Genomic DNA, 12873 nt, shown 5'->3' with positions numbered 1-12873 from the left:
AAGTTTACATACCCTGGCAGAATTTATGATTTCTTGGTAATTTTTTCGAGAATATGAATGATAACACAAAAACTTTTCTTTCACTCACGGTTAGTGTTTGGCTGAAGCCATTTATTATCAATCAACTGTGTAAATCATAATGACAACAGAATCTACCCAAACGACCCTGATCAAAAGTTTACATACCCTGGTGATTTTGGCCTGATAACATGCACACACGTTGAAATAAAGGGGTTTGAATGGCTATTAAAGGTAACCATCCTCATCTGTGATCTGTTTGCTTGTAATTAGTGTGTGTGTGTAAAAGGTCAATGAGTTTCTGGACTCCTGACAGACCCTTCATCTTTAACCACTTTACCCCCGGAGGATTTTCCTGCTTTACGTCCAGGCCACTTTTTGCAACTTGGCACTGCGGGACTTTAACTGACAGTTGCGCAGTCATGCAACGCTGTACCCAAACACAATTTTTTTCCCACAAATAGAGCTTTCTTTTGGTGGTATTTGATCACCTCTGCGCTTTTCATTTTTTGCGATATTAATAAAAAAAAAAGAGCGAAAATTTTGTGAAAAAATTGACATTTTCTACTTTGACAGTTAAAAAATATGCAATATACTAAATTTTTGTCATATATTTAGGACAAAATGTATTTAGCTACATGTCTTAGACAAAAAAATTCTCAATGAGCGTATTTTTAACCACTTTAAAACCGGAAGATTTTACCCCATTCCTGACCAATTGCGCGGTCGTGCGACGCTGTACCCAAATTAAATTGATGTCCTTTTTTCCCCACAAATAGAAATTTAAAAATCTATTTTTTTTAACATTTTAGGCCAATTTGTTTTCTGCTACATATTTTTGGTAAAAAAAAATTACAATAAGCGTATTTGGATTGGTTTGCGCAAAAATTATCACGTTTACTAACTACGGCAAAGATTTGTCATTTTTATTGTTTATTTTATTTCACTAGTAATGGTGGCGATCTGCTATTTTTTTTTTTAATTGCGGGACTGCGACAGATCGGACCCCTCACTGAGATTTGTGACACTTTTGGAGGTACCAGTGACATTACTACAGTAATCAGTGCTATAAATATGCACTGTTACTGTAATAATGATACTGGCAGGGAAGGGGTTAACTTTATTGGTGATCAAGGGGTTAAATGTATGCCTCATGCTTACTGACGTGTGTGGGGGGAGGGGCTTGTGTGACAAAGACACAAATTGCAGGTTCAGCTATGCTGAATCCTGTATTCTGTCCCTGTCACATAGGAGATCTGCCCGCTTTGTTTACACAAGTGGGCGGATTTCCTCACTCGATCCCAAACGATCGGGGAAGAGCGGCGGTGATCACCGCGTCTCCTCCCCTGCTGCGCCGCGGAGAGAGGGGAGAGTCTGGTGACGTAGGTCTACGTTGCCAGACGATAACGAGCCACTTTGCCGCAGTACCAGCTCAGTGAGCGGTCAGGCTAGTGGTTAATCCAGTGCTGCACTGACGTTTCTGGATTCTGAGTCATGGGGAAAGCAAAATAATTGTCAAAGGATCTGGGGGAAAAGGTAGTTGAACTGTATAAAACAGGACAGGGATATAAAAAGATATCCAAGGAATTGAGAATGCCAATCAGCAGTGTTCAAACTCTAACCAAGAAGTGGAAAATGAGGGGTTCTGTTGAAACCAAACCACGGTCAGGGAGACCAACTAAAATTTCAGCCACAACTGCCAGAAAAATTGTTCAAGATATGAAAAAAACCCACACAGAACTTCAGGTGAAAAACAGGACTCTCTGAAAACGTGGTGTGGCTATTTCAAGATGCACAATAACAAGGCACTTAAAGAAAGATGGACTGCATGGTTGAGAAGAAGAAAGCCATTATTACGCAAATGCCACAAATTATCCCACTTATAATATGCCAAACAGCACAGAGACAATCCTCAAGCCTTCTGGCACAGTCATTTGGAGCGATGAGATCAAAATTGAGCTTTTTGGCCACAACCATAAAGGCTGCATTTGGAGAGGAGTCAATAAGGCCTATGTTGAAAGGTACACCATTCCTACTGTGTAACACGGAGGTGGATCACTGATGTTTTGGGGATGTGTGAGCTACAAAGGCACAGGAAATTTGGTCAGAATTGATGGCATGATGAATGCAAAACGTTTTTAAAAAATATTGGAGGAAAACTTGCATTCATCAGCCTGGAAGCTGCGCATGGGGTGTACTTGGACATTCCAACATAATGATCCTAATCACAATGCCAAGTCAACTTGTCATTGGCTACAGCAGAATAACCTGAAGGTTCTGGAGTGGCCATCTCAGTCTCCTGACCTTAATATCATTGAGCCACTCTGGGGAGATCTCAAACGTACAGTTCATGCAAGACCGCCCAAGAATTTACAGGAACTGGAGGCTTTTTACCAGGAAGAATGGGCAGCTTTATCATCTGAGGAGATAAAGATCCTCATCCACAAATACCACAAAAGACTTCAAGCTGTCATTGATGTTAAGCCCCGGTTCACACTACTGCGAGTGCGGGGTTCGCATGTAATGTCGGAGCGCACTGCTCCTTCATTACATGCGATCGGCTGTGCGGTGCGAGTTTAGCCATACACTTTGTATGGCTAAATTAGCACCCGCAGCAAACTCGCACAGGACCCTTTTTGGAAGCCGCATCAGGATCGGATCGCACAGCGGTTCACACTTGTGCGATCCGATCCTGTGCGAACTGCACGATCGCACTGCGATATGCGATCAAACTGGGGGTGTCGTTAAGATTACATTGACACCCCCAGCGTATCACATATGGCAGTGTGAACTGCCCGGGGTGCGTGTGCGATGCAGGAACAGGCTGCGGATTCGCAGCCTTCCCGCACTCGCATAAGTGTGAACCGGACCTAAAGGGTGCAATACACGGCATTAAGAACTGGGATATGTAAACTTCTGATCAGGGTAATTTAGGTAGTTTCTGTTATGATTTAAAAAGAGTACACACAGTTGATTGATAATAAATGGCTTCAGCCAAACACTAACCATGAGTGAAAAGAAAAGTTTTTGTGTTATCATTCATATTTTTGGAAAAATGGCCAAGAAATCATAAATTCTGCCAGGGTATGTAAACTTATGAGCACAACTGTATCTCTCCAAAGAGTTCACAGGAGAGCAAAGCCGCTCAAGTGTGCATATTCTGATGATCAGCGGTCAGGTGTACGTCAGATCCATAACTCCGGCAACAATGTTCATATAGACGATGAGAGACTGCAGTCCAACTTGAAATGATAAACAATGTATTGATCAAGATGACAGACAAATATTGTTCAGAGACAGGACCAAGGTTAACACGTTTCATGGAGTTAGATCCGCTTAGTCATAACTTGGAGTGCAGTGTCTCATCGTCTATGTGAACGTTGTATCTCTCCAAAGATCTAGGTCTGTGCCTTTCTGCTGTTTCATTGCTCTGTTATCAGCATGACAACTTCTGACAAGTTCTCCATCAACTAAGATAAAACCAGGCTGAAGTTTGTGTTGTGGGAGGTTACTATAAATAGATTAGCAGAGAGCTTGTCTTGTCACAGCACAGCTCTGCAAGTCTCTGCCTATGTGGGGGGGGGGGGGGGCTTTCCTCAAGTCACAGTCAGCTGTCTTCGAGGAATCCACTCCCAGTGCTGAACAGGAAGAGAGAATTTCTAACATGGTGGTGCCTGGTGATAATGGGGCTTGGTATTATATGATCTTTTTGGGAGCATCACACATTCCCAATCTCTTACTCCTGTGTATACTCCAAACAACAGCTTCTTTACCAACCTGCCTGTGAGCTGCATCATTAACCATTACTTTATTTAGGAAATAGAACTGTTGCCCTTCCAAGGGTTGCAAATCACAACAGTTGTGTGAGCTGCAACCTCCTCTCTTGCGGTGCGCGCCAATCACTTCCTCTTTTTTATACAGGCTGGAGTATATACCTTACTATATACATATTACAGGGAACACTATATAATACAAGAGACTCTTGTAGTATATAGTGTTCCCTGTAATATGTATATAGTAAGGTATATACTCCAGGTAGTTGTACTCTCTTGTAGTATATATGGTCCCTGTAATATGTATATAGTAAGGTATATACTCCAGGTAGTAGTTGTACTCTCTTGTAGTATATAGTGTTCCCTGTAATGTGTATATAGTCTATATACATATTACAGGGAACACTATATACTACAAGAGAGTACAACTACTACCTGGAGGATATACCTTACTATATACATATTACATGGACCAATATATACTACAAGAGAGTACAACTACCTGGAGGGATATACCTTACTATATACATATTACAGGGAACACTATATACTACAAGAGACTCTTGTAGTATATAGTTTTCCCTGTAATATGTATATAGTAAGGTATATACTCCAGGTAGTTGTACTCTCTTGTAGTATATATTGGTCTCTGTAATATGTATATAGTAAGGTATATACTCCAGGTAGTTGTGCTCTCTTGCCATGATGAATGCATGTCCTCGCTCACCTCCTCCGGACTCCTCTCCGCCCCGCTCTCTTCCTCCCATTGGCCGCCGGGCTATCGCTGCTCCGCAGGGGGCCCCAGGGCACTGCATTGCCCAGGGGCCTATAAGGCTCTTAAGATGGCACTGCTTACAAGGTGGCTGTGTCTGCATCAGCATATGTTCTTTTCGGTTGCAAGATTTTACAGCTGGCTGTAGAGTTTGACGTCTTTCATAAGTATTGCTACACCTGAACTATTTCAGAGCCTGGGTTATTATTTTTGTGCCAATGTCCAATCCTCCTGTAGATGGTAGTGTATCCCATGGTGCTGTCTCTTTCTAAATGGACTTCATGAAGGGCATTTTGCAGCGAGTAAAAAAAAAAAAAAAAATGTTATTTCTCTTTCGTTCATCGACGGACACAGCGCTCCATAAATCATAACTAGTGGGTTACAGTGCCTCCACCAGGAGTAGGACTAGGCAGAACAAAGAACACTTGGCTACGCCCATGGGCCCTCCTCAGCTTGGCATATACACCCCTTTCTGCTCTAGGTAATCAGTTTAAATCTGTCTAGTCAGAAGTAAGGACCTAGGCTCCCGGCTGGGATCTATGGTCCTAGCAATTTTCTCCTTCATTACATGGTTTTTGTTTTTTCTCTCTCTGGAGATCTACAATCAACTGCCGAGCTGGGCGACGGGCTGGATAATTTAGATCCAGTGGTTCCCCCCAGCTGTTTTGCTTGCGTCTATCTAGCAAGGTTACTTTGCGGTATAATCAAGGAAGTTCAGACCTCCGCAGTGTATAAATGTGCTTTTACTATACAAAACATGCGGCACATACAAACTATTACAATATTAGGAACATAATACAAGACTGGCAGACACAGATAAAGGAAATATAACAAGAATAACTAAAAGATGTTTCTCGCAATGGAGTCCCATTTGCTATTATGCACATGGCACAGGGAATCAGGATCAAACCCTTGCTTCATGGATGTTCTGGGTAAGACTGACTTTAACAGCTTGGGCAATGGTACTTGTGTATAAGGAATACCATCCCCAAGCCGACACCCTTGTCACATTCCTGAGGAGAAAAGGTCTCGCTTATCCAGACGACAGTGACTTCACCTTTTAATGGGGAAGGGTGGGCTTGGTCATACTGCATTCCTCAAGCCTTACATCAGAAAGGTATAAGCTATACTTCCTGGAGGCTTAGAATGCAGTGAGCCACTATATTAACAAGGAAATATGTAATATGCAATTTCCACAACACCAGCCAAGCCAGCCAGCGCATGCAGACCGCAGCTACACGCTAGGTTGGCCGCAACATAGCCTCACGGTCAGAGGCTGGCCCGCAAATTAAACATCTCTCTGGGTTGCATAAGACCGGGCTTGGGTCTTAGTCGCAGCGGTCCCTTGGCCTACAGCTCCCCTAGTGGCCCCCAGGACCGATCCCGCGAACCGACGTACCCATACGTCGATTCGCGCAGCCGAGCCAGCTTGCCGCAGTATATCTGCGGCGGGCGGTCTTTAAGCGGTTAAAGTGGACTAGTTCCCCAGTGGTGGACCTTCCTGTTTCCAGGTTGAATAAAGCAACCATGATTGCAGTAGAGCAATCCCCGACCTTGAAGGACCTGACTGACAAGAAAGCGGAGGCTGTTGCACGCAGCATGTTTACTATGGTTGGTTCGGCATTGCGGCCAATCTTTGCCTTAGCCCTGGTGTCTCAGACCCTAACCGAATGGTCCAAGCTTTTGTGCCAGGACCTGGGGAGTAAGCAGGTCCCCGCTGCTTATGTCAATTTAGAAGACCAGTTGGTCCATGGGCTGCAGTTTTTGTGATGCAGCTTTTGATACAGCTCCTGTGCTGTCCAAACTTTCAGCGGTGGTGATTAGGCACGTGCTGTTGCTTAAGAATTGGTCCGCAGACCAAGCCTCTAATGCCTCGTTTCCACTGAGCGATATGGTTCGGTTCGGAACGTTACACCATGGTCAGGCTTGCGTTTCCACCGCCAACAGTACCTCAGCAAAAACAGTACCTCAACAGTATAGCTCCACCCTGTTGGTAACGGTACTAATGTGCTTGGTACCCCAACGAAAGGGTCCCAAAAAAGTGGTACGGTACAGTTTGGAATTAGGGTACCATTCACAACTTTTGACAATGGAAACGGCAAAAATTGCGTAACATACCGAACCATACCGCTCAGTGGAAACGAGTCATAAGAAAGCTCTCATTGATCTGCCCTTTCAAGGCGATCACCTGTTTAGGGCTACCCTGGATGACATCATGAAGGGTATAACGAGGGGGGGTAAGAGTACGTTCCTGCCACAGTCAAGGAAAGGGAAGGAGCCTCATTGCAGATGCGATAGAAAATATTATATAATATAATATAGAAAATTATTTTGTGCTTCTGGGATGGAGAATAAGGGAAATGGATATTTTAAAACTTCCCTGGGAGGTTCCAAGCAACCTTGGTCTGGTAAGCCTAGTGCTAGCTTCCCCGGACCAGCAGACAAGACTCCTTAAGCATGAAGTTCTGTCCTCACCCATTATTAGGGTGGAGGGACTTCTTTACTGGTTTCCGGCCCCGTAGACTACTTTGAGCGTTAAGGAGATCCTCAAAATGTTTCTTTTGGGGGTACCCTGAAAGGGGGACAAAGCTTGTCCTTTTTAGTTTTTTTTTAGATCCTGAGTCTTTGTGTGGATTTAATTCCTGCAAAGGTTCAGGTGATGTCTGAACTACCCAAGGTCCCCCCGATCCCTGACCAGGGAACTGATTTACTTAGGTCTGTTTCTTTTTCTGATCAAGGTGGCCCTTCCTCTGCACAAACTTAAGGGACCACAGGCCGTGATTCCCCAGCTGCTGTCACACAGACAGTTCTCTCCCCCCGTTTTGCATACAGGTTCTGAGTCTGGTAGTATCCGCCTTCAATACAGTTCTGTTTGCATAGTCTTACATGCAGCTCCTTTAGCAGGTTCGGCTCTACAGGAGGATATAGATATTCGTGACGCGGTCACAGGGTCAATAAAACAAAAGGAAATTGGGACTTTGAATGAAACATGTGGCTGCAATCAGGGAAAATATATAATAAAAATATCAATGGGCTGACATAGATATTGCACATATGTACATGAAATTCATAACACAGCATAAACAAATAATACATTTAATTAATAAATATACATGTTACATCACAACATAATGGCAATGATAAATCATTACTGGTTGATAGCATTAATAAATGCATATAAGTCAGCCCATACCAGCATAGCGTATTACGATTGCACATAATGATGTCCTATTGGATATTGTGGACTAGCACCAACATATATGATATATAAATTTATAAATTTCGGGTTAAAATTTATTGTAATACATAAAGAGATGTTAGGCACATGATAGTCATAACATGGCATCCTAAACAGCTCTACGCATTTCATGGCTGTAACCAATCAACAGGAGCAGATGTGAAGTGTATAAATATGTGCGTGTCTATTATAAAATACATAGTTATTAGTAAAGTATGACAAAAGACCAAGAAGGGGGGGGGGGTGGGAATATACCTGTTGGCACTTGCAAAGTAGCTAAAGTTGCAAAAATCGCATGAGGTAGATTGAAGGTGCATAGGGAATATCACCCATTTCTGGGAGCTATGGCAAAGAGATCGCGGTGGAAGGTCAGGAAAACCACCACTGGGCAAAAATCTAGAAATGGTGGGGTACATCCTAGTAAATCAGCAAAGAAACAAGTAAATATCTCAAATGTGCTGCTGTAGAATACATTAAAAGTGTATGTATAAGGTATAGACAAAGTGTCCTATATGATTCAATTAGAGATGATACCCGAAGAGATAGTCCCAATGGAGTGATTGAGTGATATAATAAGAAAATTGAAAAAATATAAAAAGTGGAAAATTTAGACTGTAAGTCTTTGGCTGGGGGAAAAATAAACATTAAAAATAACTAAACACCTGTGAACACAAATAAACGTATGAAAAAATGTGGTACCTTAAAAGATAAGCTCCTAATAAAATTGTGCTTGGTCTCCTCAGAACAAAGTGCTAAGAGAGTAAGTGTGTTGCCCATGATGGTTCTTGTAGTGGCCCACACCCGACGAACCTCCCCAACGTCACACAGCCTTTGTGAAAGAGGAGAGGAGAAGACGCCCGTACCAATGGTATTGGCGCCAAAATCACTCCTAAACAGTGCCATAGATAGAAAACCACGCACCGGTGCACAGCATCAGCAGTGATGTCGCACGCACCATGCGCGAAGCGTGGCGTCGATGCACGCCGGGTGTCCAGCCCAACCTCCCGTGCCGGAGGGCAGAGGAGGAGGGGAAAGCCCCAGGCTCGCATCGCAGCTCCCGGAATTGAAAAAGCATCCCAACACACAACTACAGAACAACCCATAAGGGTGGCTCAATAAATTAGTATATAACATATATTAATAAAAATAAATTATATAAATATAGGTAAGGTAATAGTCGAGATGCATAAACATAATTTTTATGTGGTTTGTGTGATAAATATTCTCAGTGGACAACAGGAAAAAGGGGGGGGGAGAAAGGAATAGAGCGATAATAATGAAATGGGGAGGAGAAAGGGGCCACTAGGGTATTAATAAAGAAAATAAATAAAAAATATATAATCAAGTCAGGATTGACATCATTAACCGCATGTTTCCATCCCTGAATCATATTAAAAAAGGGGGGAGAAATTTGGGACTTTAAATGAGGAAATGACAGGGTAGGGTCATATTCCTCCATCCCTATGCATAAATAAAACTAAAGGAAATTGGGACTTTGAATGAAACATGTGGCTGCAATCAGGGAAAATATAGAATAAAAATATCAATGGGCTGACATAGATATTGCACATACGTACATGAAATTCATAACACAGCATATACAAATATCACATTTAATTAATAAATATACGTGTTACATCACAAAATACTGACATTGATACATCATTGCTGGTGGTCACAGGGTCCTCTGACAGACGCCACAGGCATCCAAGGGCCACGGTAATGCCAGTATCATTCTTGGCTAAGGCTTCTTCCACAGTTCCTGCGAAGAATCAAGAGTGAGGATCTTTTAATCATCCTGGTGGCTGTAAATGTCCCTTGGAAGCTTCCTCTTAGAGAAGACCAGTTGTCCTAAGGACTGATCTACCATCCTGCTTTACAGTTGCTGGTTTTAATGGCTTAGCTATTGAAAGCCAGGTACTGAGGAATAGAGGTCTGTCTGGATCAGTGATTCCTACTATGGTGAAGGCGAGAGAGTAGTCTTCCAGCAAGATATACCATCGTACGTGGAAAGCATACATTTCTTGGTGTGAGTCGATTAGCGTTCATCCTCGATCCTTTTCTATGGCTCAGATCCTAATATTTCTTCAACAGGGCATTGATCATAAGTTGGCCTTGAGTACCATCAAGGGCCAGGTGTCTGCCCTGGCAATCTTTTTTTCAGCGATAGCCACACACTCTTTAGTTGGTACCTTCATTCAGGGGGTTCAATATGTGGCTCTACCTGTATGGTCTCTTTTGCCGCCATGAGATTTACACTAGTACTTTCGGTTCTCCAGAAACCTCCATTTGAGAATATTTGGGACATTCCCTTGCTTTCGTTATCCCAGAAGGTGACATTCTTGGTGGCTATTACCTTGGCCCACAGGGTATTGGAATTGGCGACATCCTTTAGCAGTCCCTATTTAGTGGTCTATAGGGATAAAATTGTTCTTTGCCCCTGTCCAACGTTCCTGCCCAAAGTTGTTCCTGACTTCCATTTGAATAAGGACATTGTGTTGCCTTCCTTTTGTCTAAAGTTGGCTCTTCCCAAGGAATTTACTTTGCATTCCTTGGATGCTGTTTATGCGATTCGGGTGTATCTGGCAGCTGCTGAGTCTTTTTGGAGGTCAGACTCGCTTTTTGTGGTTATGGACGGACCAAGAAAAGGGTTTGCCGCATCTTCAGTTACCATCTCTAGATTGATCACTCAAGGCCTATTCCATTACTGGTCAGGTTCCAACTTTCCCTGTCACGGCGCATTCTACTCGGGTGCGAAGTCCTTCTTGGGCCTTCTGTCATCAGGCTTCAATATTGCAAGGCTGCCACTTGGTCGCCCGTGCATACCTTCACAAAATTCTATAAGGTAGATACTTTGGGATCTACAGATGCTACTTTTGGCCGCAAAGTTTTGCAGGCTGCTGTTTAGGAGGGCTGGTCTCTCTTGAGGGGTGTTTTTTCTTTAAACCTTTATTTTTCAGACAGGGATTCGGTGACCCGGTTAAGGCTCCTGTCCCCTGGTTAAGGACTCTTATGTTAAGCCTTGAGTTATTTTCCCCCACCCCTCATTTTCCTTTTGGCCCTGCATTTGAACGTCCCACTAGTTATGATTTATGGAGCACTGTGTCCGTCGATGAACGAAAGAGAAAATGGGATTTTTGTACTTACCGTAAAATTGTTTTCTCTGAGTTCGACGGACACAGCATCCACCCCTCTATGGAGTTCTGATACTTCTAATACTGCTTGCTACTAAACTGATTACCTAGAGCAGAGAGGGTGGTTATATACCAGCTGAAGACAGCCCATGGGCATTGCCAGGAGTTTTTTGTTATTCCTAGTCCTACTCCTGGAGGAGGCAATATAACCTCATCCAGGAGTTGGAGGCAATCTAACCTCCTCCAGGAGATATCGAGTAAAATCTCAGTATTTGCGGATGATACTTAACTAAGCAGGCCAATATCTTCTGGGCAGGATGTGGAAACCTTACAAGCGGACCTGAACAAAATAATGGGGTGGGCAACTACATGGCAGATGAGGTTTAATGTTGAAAAATGTAAAGTAATGCACCTGGGTGCCAGAAACCAGAAAGCAAGCTACTCACTAGGGGGGGAACCTCTGGGTGAGTCTAGGATGGAAAAGGACCTGGGGGTACTGGTAGACAACAGGCTTGGCAGTGGCATGCAATGCCAAGCCGCTGCAAGCAAAGCCAACAGAATACTGGGATGTATAAAAAAGGGGATTCACTCCAGAAATAAAGAGATTATTCTCCCACTCTACAAGACTCTGGTCCGGCCACATCTGGAGTATGCTGTCCAGTTCTGGGCACTGGTCCTCAGGAAGGATGTGCTGGAACTGGAGAAAGTCCAGAGAAGGGCAACAAAAATAATTAGGGGAATGGAGGACATCAGCTATGAGGAAAGACTACAAGCACTGGAGGACATCAGCTATGAGGAAAGACTACAAGCACTGAACTTATTCTCTCTGGAGAAGAGACGATTGAGGGGGGATATGATATCAATGTACAAATATTGTACTGGCAACCCTAGCATATGAAAAAACCTATTCAGAGAAAGGAAATACAATAAGACACGTGGCCACTCACTAAAACTAGAGGAAAGGCGGTTTAACCTTAAAATACGCAGGGTGATCTTCACTGTGAGAGCAGTAAGGATGTGGAATTCTCTTCCGCAAACAGCGGTATCAGCAGGGAGCATTGATAGTTTCAAAAAACTATTAGATGGGCACCTTAAAGACCACAACATACAGGGGTATACAATGTACGGTTAGCAGCAAACACACACACACACACATCATAGGTTGAACTGGATGGACTGGTGTCTTTTTTCAACCTCACTAACTATGTAACCCACTAGTTATAATTTGAGCGCTGTGTCCGTCAGTGAACTCAGAGAAATGGATTTTATGGTAAGTACAAAATCCATTTTTTTATGCTTATTGTCTTCATTAAATAAAAGGTGTGACAGATCCACTAATGAATAAATAAATCTGTAACACTAGCAGCGCTAACACATAACCAATAATCATAAAATTTTCAAATTATCAGTGATTAATATATGATCAAATAGATGATAATGTCCACAGAGAACCGCATGCAATCACTTGGAACTGAAGAAAGGAAAGACGCTGCTCCAGGTGTATAGTGTGTGGTGATTGCCAGGAGATAGGATATCCAATAGAGTGCTGGCCCCGGCCCGCCTCCGTGGGAACACTTGTAGGAAAAGAAATAGCTGCACATCCAGGGATTCCAATAGGTTTCAAATACCTTTATTTCCAAAAAGTTGCAAGTGATGACACCAACGACACCAGCATAAAGTCTCGTAGGCGCGTTTCACACATACATCTTGTGCTTAAAAATTACAACGACTGTAGCTGACTATAGATCTTAAATAGACCGCCCCAATGAAAACAGGTGTACCGGGGGCGGTAACAATCAGCAGTTGTGCACAACTCAATTAATCACCTAGCCTCAGCCCCAAAGGGCATCTCAGTGGTGATTTAAAGATAAAAATCAAGCTGAAGGTCCAGCCCATCGTGTGTACCGTGAACTCACCCATACACACAAAGACCTGGAC

The 12873-nt window shown here is 43.2% G+C and overlaps 1 protein-coding gene across 2 annotated transcripts in view; it reads left to right on the top strand.

Moving 5' to 3' along the window:
• NUP133 (nucleoporin 133) overlaps positions 1-12873 on the top strand; it is an 899557-nt gene that overhangs the window by 755877 nt on the left and 130807 nt on the right. The gene's annotated exons all lie outside the window — the stretch shown is intronic.

This window comes from Pelophylax lessonae (genome assembly GCF_965119305.1).
Source record: "Pelophylax lessonae genome assembly, chromosome: 3".
Classification (NCBI taxonomy): Eukaryota; Metazoa; Chordata; class Amphibia; order Anura; family Ranidae; genus Pelophylax; species Pelophylax lessonae.
Note: the sequence above shows the minus strand (reverse complement) of the source record. Positions and strands in the feature narration are given on the sequence as shown.